Here is a 9,927-nt window from a genome sequence, read left to right on the forward strand (position 1 = left end):
TATATATGTTGTTGTTATGTGCCATCGAGTCAGACCCAACCCATAGCGACCACTCCTTGGGTTTCTGAGGCAGTATCACTACGGAAGTAAATTGCCTAAACTTCCTTCTGAGGAGTGGCTGATATGTTGTTGTAGGTGCTGTCAAATTGGTTCTGACTCATAGCAACTCTATGTGCAGCAGAAGGAAACACCACCAGGTAATTCACCATTCTTATAATTGTTGCTGTGCTTGGGTTTGGTGCAGTCACTGTGTCAATCCATCTGGTTGAAGATCTTCCTCTTTAAACTGATTCTCTACTTTACCAAGCATCATGTCCTTCTCCAGGTACTGTTCACACCTGACAACATGTACAAAGTATGTGAGCTGAAGTGAAAAATAACTCATGATCTAAAATTCAAAGAAAGAGAAAATGAAACAAACAGAACAATATAGCTTACCAAATAGTGAATAGAAAACGAAATTACCCTGACAGTTAATATAAAATAAAATAGACCATTCTCAGAAAGTAATTAGGAAAAGACTGCCATTAAAAGACAAACCCTGATACCACACAATTGCAACTCTACCTTAACTACAATAGAACTCTGGACAGTTGCCTGGCCTCCTCCTGTTATAACATTTCCTGGGCTTCTCTACACCAATTTAATACTATTTTATAGCAAAACACTATCACAGCAGCATATCACATATTTCCACTGATGCATCAAGCTTTTAAAAAATAGGAAACATTATATGTGTAGGTGGAAATCCATTATTGCTGCGCCAAATTAAAAGATGGGCATACTGTAATTTTCTGACACAGTAGGAACACTCTAAAAAGGAATATCTCTTGAAGTGGCATTTTCCTTTCTCTGTTACTGGCCATAAAGTGTACTTTCTAATTAAAACTTTTAAATTGTTTTAATTACTAAAATAAAAAAGGACCTATGTCAAAATTCACCCCATGAACACTGACTAGTCATTGCAATATGAGGTCATAGACTAGTTTAGCAGACAAGATTCAACAATTGAAACTTGAAAATACAAAGAAAAATCTTCTATTTATGCTATTTATGGTTGTCTGACTACTTTGATAAGTGTGTATTAACCTGTATGACCATTATCTTAGGAAGGAAGATGGGACAATCTACTTCCGAAAAGATTTATTACCTCAGAAACCCAAAGGGGTTTGATATGAGTTGGAACTGACTCAATGACAGGGAGGTTTTTGTTGTTGTTGTTTCTTACCATTGTTTCATGGTGGTTTTCAAAAACATAAATTATAATATAAGCAAGATACATATTTGGGTTTTTAGAAAAGAAATTCACAAAAATAGGAAGACTGAGGATTGTTTTTCCCCCCTTAAGGGAAATAAACAGTCATTGGTCTTGCTATAATATATTACTTGGTACTCTATAACCATTGCAGTCTCTTTTGGGAAAAATTTGTCTGGCAATAAAAAGTATGAGTTTCTGTTAAATAAGTTTCATGTGTTTTAAAAGTACATTGTGGAATTAGATCTGGCTGGAATATATGTCCACTCATTGTTCGTGGGTGTTGAATTGGCAAATTAAACAGATGGTGAGTATATCCACCAGGCTCAAGGCTCTTCTTTCACAAGTAGAAGTGAGTACTTCCTATACTACTCTGCTGGAAACTTGGAAAGTACTGTCCATGTCCACTTGAATATTGTATCTGGAAGGCTGAACTAATAAATTTAGTCAAACAATAGAAAGGCCTATAAAGTGAATACTAACACCAGGGAAGAATTTACTTCTCAAGACAATAAACCATATAAGGCCAAAACTCCAACATTTCCAGAAATCAAAGCTCAGAAGGTAGAAAGAGGCAAGGGGGGAAAAAAAAGGTAAATGGAAATGGACAAACGAGGGAAGAAGTGTGAAAAGTTTTGTCACTTGAGGGGATTGCAACCAATGTCATGAAACAAAGCATAACAAATTGTTGAATGGAAAACTAATTTCCTATGCAAAGTTACACCCAAACTACAATAAAAAGGAAATAAATAAAAAAAATAAATAAAAGACTGAACTGATAACAATAACAAGAAATTTCCACGACTTTCCATGCTATTCTATATATGTTTAGATCCTTCTTAACTTAGAATCTATCATAATATCTTGTGACACTCTTATCCCTTGCTAGTGTGAGGTGCTCCTCCAAGCACTTATCTTTACCTAAGCTCAATTTTTTTATTACATATAATGCTTTAAATTATATCACCATTATTTAATTTCTTTAGCTTAACAGAATATAATACCTACTGAATTGCTTTCTATCTTTCTAGAATCATTCATTAACACACAAATCAGTTATGCTAATAGATGATACTTCGTAGTAAAAATGCAGACAGCCAGGATCTCACTTTGCTCATAAAGCCTATTATTTTTATATTTATTTGCTGTTGTTTTTTGTAAGAGTGTTTTGGCTCTCTAGTGCTACTCTAATGGAAATATCACAGATGGATGGCTTTAATAAACAGGGATTTATTCTCTTTCAGTTTAGGAGGCTAGAAGTCTGAGTTCAAAGTGCCAGCGCTAGGGGGTAGGTTAAAACCCCTCGATCTTGGGTTTCAACTCTGCCTCTTGCTCCTGGCCCACTGAAGCTGGAGGCTTCTCTTAACTCAGACTGCTGCTGGCTGCTCAAGCTGACAAACCTAATGTCAACAAGTAAAATGGCACAGTGTCAAAATTATCAACAACACAGCAAAACCCTAGTTCAAGTCCAGAAAAAGTCTCAAGATCAGCAGACAACATGGCAGTCCACAGAGATGAAGACTTGGTCATATATAGGATCCAGATGTTCCAAAAAGCTCAAACTTTTCTCAGCACTTCTCCTTTTTTGCTGGAAGCAGACCACATCCCAGGGCACCTAGCTACTCAGCAACTCACAATAGATTCCACCGTGGTGTTGGTTAGTAGTATCATCATGGGGAATAACTACATCCAGTCGCCCAGCCATTCAAAACCAGGCCCAGCCAAGTTGAGGCATAACTTTAACTACCACCTACTGCCATCAAGTAACCTCTGACTCATAGCTACCCCTCCTTGGGTTTCCAAGGCGGTTTCGCTGTGGAAGTAGATTGTCCAACCTTCCTCCTGAGGAGTGGATGGTGGGTTTGAACCACCAGCCTTCTGGTTAGCAGTCAAATTCCTAAGGCACTATACCACCAGAGCTCCCTTTAACTGCTGCAGAGAGGAAGAAATGTTTTAATTCAATCTCAAAGTTACTTGTGGTATGTGTCTTTCCTTTCTCTCATGTTACTTACAACATAAAGTGGTATGTATGCATACATGTGGTAACTTGCATAATGATAAAGTGTTAAGAAAGGTAAGAATGGATAACTGGATTTCTTTTCATAATAAATGGCTCTGAGATTCAATGTTTGTTGTGTTGAGAAATATCAATGTCTTCATTCTCAATATCTTCACTCTCCAATAGCCTTAACTTTTTATCTTGTAATACTTCTACCTTTACAGAAAATGTCTGAAGATAGTAGAGAAAATTCTCATATATCTCACACCATTTTCTCTATATATAACATCATACATTATTATGGTATATTTTTCACAATTGTTAGCTACAATAGAGGTGACCTCTGATTCATGGTGACACTACTCACAACAGAATAAATGCTAATTGGTCCTGTTCCAGCCCTGTGATCTCTTATGGAGAAGACTGTTGGGTTCAACAGGATTCTCACCAGCTGATTTTCTAAAGTAGATCACTAGGTTTTTCTTCCTAATCCATCATAGTCTATAAGCTCTGATGAAATATGTTCAACAACACACACACCAGCTTCCACTGAAAGTTGGACAGTAGTTGTTCTCCCTTATTTAAAAAAACAAACAAACAAAAAAACAAAAAACACTGCCATCGAGTCATATCCAACTCATAGTGACCCCTTCTTGTGTTTCCGAGGTGGTATCACTATGGAAGTAGATTGATCATCCTTTCTTCTGAGGAGTGGCTGGTGGATTTGAACCTCCAGCCTTCTGGTTAGCAGTCAAATGTCTTAGGCACTATGCTACAAAAGCTCCTTCATTGGAATCCTATATATTTATGTTGAATTACTTACCAAATAAATTAAAATAGGGTAAATAAATAAAACACTTTATTTTGTTGCTCACATTGGAAAGTCTTTTAATTGGCTCTAGTATCCCTTTGACATATTTCCATCATTGTTTTGTTTGCTTCTTTTTTTTTTTTTTAATTTTGGTTTCCTTACTTTCTAGCAGTACTACAAGATTCTTTAGGCTCATCTTATATATATTCTGCCCAAGTTCTGGACTCAATTATTTCTCCAAAGATTCCTCATTATTTTAATTGGAAAATGGTTTTAGAAGCCAAGATTAGTTCTAGGCCTTCTGATGTGGAAGGAAAAAAAATAAATAAATAAAGTGTAGATCCTAACTTGTGTATCTATATATATCTATACATTTTCCTATATGCTATCATAACCCACTAAACCCAATACTATCAAACCAATTCCAACTCATAGAGATGTCCATTCGGTTTCCAACACTATAAATCTTTATGGAAGTTGATTGCCTTATCTTCCTTTTGCAGAGTGGCTTGTGAGTTTGAACCATCAGCCTTCTGTTTATAAGATGAATGCCTCAGGCACCATGCCGCCAGAGCTTTTATGTTACCACAGATACCCATATTAAGCCTCACATACTACTTGAATAATTTATTTTGGAAGGATCTGCAAAAGGATGGTCCTTATGAAGTGTAGGTCAAAGATGTCCCATATGTACAGTCTTTCCAAACTGCTGTACCACTCCATCATCTCTAACACCAACTCCTCCTCTCATCAGTACTCTCCCTACTGTCTTCACTGTAATGTGTCATAGATATCACAAACTACCAAGGAAATGGCTCATAAAGTGGTGGGTGGTGGAAGCTGGCAAGTCCCAAATCTGTAGGTCAGGCAGCAGTCTGGAGTATTCTCCTCACTCATGTGGGTGCAGGTGCTGAAGAACTGAAATCAGCAGGTCAGATGACCAGCTGATGTCTCAAGTCCCAAGAACTGAGGATGAGATGATGGTTAACCAGATGTAGGATTCAGAGCAAGAGAGCATACTTTGCCAGAACATTCACATGTACATATACCCTCAAGGAAACAAAGAATGATAACTTGAGTCACACCCTCCAGCATGGTGGGACTCAAGATACATCCCACCCTAAACAGACATGTTGTTGTTGTTACATGCCGTTGAGTCGGACCCAACTCATAGTGACCTCTCCCTGGGTTTCCGAGGCAGTATCCCTACGGAAGTAGATTGCCCAACCTTCCTTCCGAGGAGTGGCTGGTGAGTTTGAACGGCCAGTCTTCTGGTTAAGAGTCAAGTGCCTTAGACATTATGCAACCAGAGCTCCCATAAAGACTAAGATTTATAATACATCACAGAATGGGGGAAGATGGCTAGAAGGTCCATATTAAACAATTCACTGCACTGCACATACTTTTATGGTGATTTATCAGCTTCTACTTTATCAACTTACAGATCTATCTGGCTTCATTCCTCAGAAGGAAGATGGGGCAATCTACTTCCATAGTGATACTGCCTCGGAAACCCAAGGAGGAGTTGCTATGAGTCGGGTCTGACTCAATGGCACATAACAACAACAACAATATACCTTCATACCCCATCTGAAACCAGGTTCCCATCATCTTCCATTCATATAAATAATTCTTCAATTCCAATATACAAGTACAGTGTTTTCAAAATTGTTAACCTGCACCCTGGGGAAAATAACTTTATCATCTACAGTACAGTACTTGTGTATAGTTTCTTTTGCTGTACACATTTTTAAAATTACTTATGACAGCAATTTTCACTCCACTCCCTTCAATGAAGTTGTGTCATATATTTATAATGTAGGTAGATTTTCTTTTGCATTCTTTATTCCATCCTGGGATTCCCAAATTTCCTAAATGATTTATTTAACTTGCATAATTTAAGTTCATTATTTGTGTGTTGCTGGGTAAATACCTCTCACTTTCTCTCTCATTGTGTAGAAAGAAATAGCTTTAATTCCACCAATATTAGCTATAAGTCAGCACTCAGCAGAAGGCCTCACTGAGCTCATCTCATAGGTTCCTAACTGTAACAGTGGGAAGATATATGGCTTTATTTTATCTCACTTTCATTTTATTCCTCAAATGTAAATACAGAAAAAGCTTATCTTGCTGAGTCATTTATGTTACATTTCTCTTCCTGATTTCTGGCTTCCTTTTTGGGTTGATTGCAAATAAAAATCACTCAAAATCTACATATATATATCAATTTACATTTTAAATTGACAAATATAGAAAATAAATATTCTCACTTTTTTTTTTTTTAATCATGAAATTTCATTATGGAGAGATTTCTATACCTACATCTTATATGTATTATGAGTATATGTTGTATGCTAGTATGTAAGACATGATAATGAATGATATACTATTATAACGGGTTGATGGAGGCCTGGTGTCAAAGTGGTTAGTGCTAGCCTGCTAACCAAAAGTTCAAAGGCTCAGACCATCAGAAGCCTCACAGGAGAATGACACGACAGTCTGTTTCCAAAATATTACAGACTTGTGACTCCATGGGCCATTCTACTTTGTCCCATAGAGTCAATGTGATAGTTGCGGTTGTGTGTCAACTTGGCTGGACCGCGATTCTGGGTGGTTTATGAGTTTGTGATGTGGTTATTCCCGTGATGAGATCAGATTTATATGCTTTGAGCAGCCAATCCTTTGAAAGGGAGTTTCCCTAGAGATGTGGCCTGTTTCCAATATATATATGGACATCCTGGGAAAATGAGAGACTCTTCTTTGGATTTTGAACCTACTGTGCTGTCTACAACTGTCTGTGAGTTAACAATCCACCATTCGGCCTGGTGATCTTGGATTCGTCATCTACTGGAGTCAGCAATTGATATTCACCTGCCAACCTTGAGTTCATCAGCCCCTGCAGCTACTTGAATCAGGAAAAGCCTCCAGTTTGACTTTTGCTCCAGGAACATGGGACCTGCCATCTTCTACAAGTGTGTGAGCCATTTTCCTAAGATAAATTTCTCTCTCTATATAAGCTTTACTGATTTAGCTTCTCTAGAGAACACAGCCTAACACATTTGGTGCTGGGAGTGGTTCTAGAGAGTCAAAATCATAAAAATGGGTTTCCTAAATAGTTTCTGTTGTTGTTATTTGCCGTTAAGTCGGACCTCACTCATAGCAACACCTCCTTGGGTTTCTGAGGCAGTATCACTACGGAAGTAGATTGCCCAATCTTCCTTCCTAGAAGTGGCTGTTCTCACCAATTCTGTTTTGGTTCTCCAATTTGCTTAATGGTAACAGGTTATTCTCTCCCCTTTAGTAAAGATGGCCCTGCTAATCCATGGAATGAGAAGGCAATATTAATATACAAAATAACATCACCAATAGATCAAGTATTTTTGAGAAATGAGGCTCTGGGTGATCACATGTTTGATACTTTTCTGAAATTTTGTCAGCATGAGGAGTATAAGGCAGCTGATTGGTTGTTCCTACTTACATTAGAGGAGATCTGGTAGCATAGTGCTTCAAACCCACCAGCCAATCCATGGAAGGAAGATGGGACAATCTACTTCCATAGTGATACTGCCTCTGAAACCCAAGGAGGGGTTGCTATGCGTCGGGTCTGACTTGACGGCACATAACAACAACAACACTTACACTAGACAAAGTGGTGAAAGAATGAGATGAGTTCAGGGCTGCTGAGTCACGGCTCAAGTGCTGCACCTTCAATGTTTCCAGTTGTGCCCTGAAAGAGAGCTTTAGTTCTTCTAGTAACAGAATTGATTTTGCTGAAAACCAGACCCAGAGTCTTATTGTAAGGATGGCTGAATTACAATACCAATTGAATTGCTAACCCAGAATGGTGTCTGAAGTTAAAGTGAAGGTTCTGAGTGGGAAAAAAAATAGGATCCTGAAACCTGGGATGGGAACATATGAGTAGACAGTCAGGAAGATGAGGAGCCTCTAAATTCTGTTGAACCCCTGCTGCCAACAGCACCATCCCTCCCATCTGAAGTGATTCCTATAAAATCATTATCCCTTGCACTTCCATTAGATGGGATTGACCCAACTGTTCCTGCTGGGTCATTGCCTGAGGTAGATGCCATAGAAGACATTGCTGAATGTTCTCAGGAACTGCCCCAACCACCAATTGTTGCTGCTAGACATATAACCAAACTTAAGTCCAAGTGCGCCCTGAAAGGTGAAGTACAAAGTGTGACTGAGGAAGTAGTATGTTACACTTGAAAAGACCTACTTGATTTTGCTAACATATACAGACAGAAACCTGGAGAATATGTATGGGAATGGCTACTGAGGGTGTGGGATAATGGTGCAAGGAATTTAACATTGGATCAGTCTGAGTTTATTGATTTAGGCCCACTAAGTATGGATTCTTTGTACAATGTTTCAGCTCGAGAGTTTAGGAAAGGATCTAATTGCTTATTTGGTTGGCTTACTGAAGCATTGATTATGTGGTGGCCTACCTTAAATCAAGTTGAAGTTGCAGACCTTCCTTGGTATAATGTAAAAGAAGGTATCCAAAGACTTAGGGAAACAGTCATGTTAGAACAGATTTATCAGATTAGACCCCCAAAGCGAGAAAAGGAGAGCCCAGAGGACACACCTTTTACTGCTACAGTGAGGAACACATTTGTGAAGGGAGTCTTAGCATCCTTGAAGATTGCTGTGATTGCTATTTTATGTAAGCAAGATTTGACAGTGGGAACTGCCCTAATTGAACTAAGACACTTAACTACAATGGAGTTGATTGGATCCCATCGTAGTAGGGGGCAAGTGGTGGCGGTTAATTGGTAAAGACAAGGTGGGCGTTGTTACCATAATGGACAACAAAGTCAAAACAGTAATCAGAATATTCTGACTCATATGGAATTAGGGCATTGCATGTTCATGGTGTTCCTAGGAGTGAAATACATGGGAAACCTACTAAATATTTACTTGATCTATGTAGAAGAATTCTAGGTCATATGAACAACAGTCTAGATTGAATCACCAGAATACAGAGTCATGACCCCTCAATCAATTCCCAGACTTGAGTTAGTTTACAGACCCACAAACCCTTGAATGAAGGGGAGGCTGGGTCTCCTTGAGGAAGAACCCCACTACATTGCCAAAAATTTATACTGTCAATCTTTCTCCCAGCCTTCCCCAAAGGGATTTGAGGCCTTTTACAAAAATGACTGTTCACTGGGGAAAAGGAAATAATCAGACCTTTCAGGGATTACTGGATACTGGCTCTGAACTGATGCTAATTCCAGGAGACCCAAACCATCACTGTGGCCCACTAGTCAGAGTGGGGCATATGGAGGTCAAGTTATTGATGGAGTCAAAGCTCAGGTGCACTCACACGGGGTCCAGTGTGTCCCTGACCTCATCCTGTAGTGATTTCCCCAGTTCCAGAATGCACAATTGGAATAGATATATTGAGCAATTGGCAGAATTCCCACTTTGGGTCCCTGACATGTGGAGTAAGTGCCATTATGGTAGAAAAAGCCAAGTGGAAGCTAGTAGAACTGCCTCTATCTACAAAAATAGTAAACCAAGAGCAATACCTCCTCCCTGGAGGGGTTGAGGAGATTATTGCCACCCTCAAGGTCTTGAAGGATGCAGGGGTGCTGATTCCCACAACATCCCCATTTAAATTGCCTATTTTGTTGTTGTTGTTGTTAAGTGCCGTCCAGTCATTCCCGACTCATAGCGACCCCATGCACAGCAGAACGAAACACTGCCCAATCCCGCGCCAGCCCCACAATCCCTGCTATACTTGATCCCATCATCGCAGCCACCATATCAATCCATCTCGTTGAAGGCCTCCCACTCTTTCGTCGACCCTCCACCCTACCAAGCATGACATCCTTCTCC

At 39.1% G+C, this 9,927-nt stretch overlaps 1 pseudogene; it reads left to right on the forward strand.

Moving 5' to 3' along the window:
* Positions 1–9,202: 9,202 nt before the first annotated feature.
* The window catches only part of LOC122151555, a 7,383-nt pseudogene continuing 6,658 nt past the window's right edge, over positions 9,203–9,927 (forward strand).

This window comes from Orycteropus afer, unplaced genomic scaffold (genome assembly GCF_000298275.1).
Source record: "Orycteropus afer afer isolate SDZICR_OR568_19922 unplaced genomic scaffold, OryAfe1.0 scaffold00555, whole genome shotgun sequence".
NCBI classification, from domain to species: Eukaryota; Metazoa; Chordata; class Mammalia; order Tubulidentata; family Orycteropodidae; genus Orycteropus; species Orycteropus afer.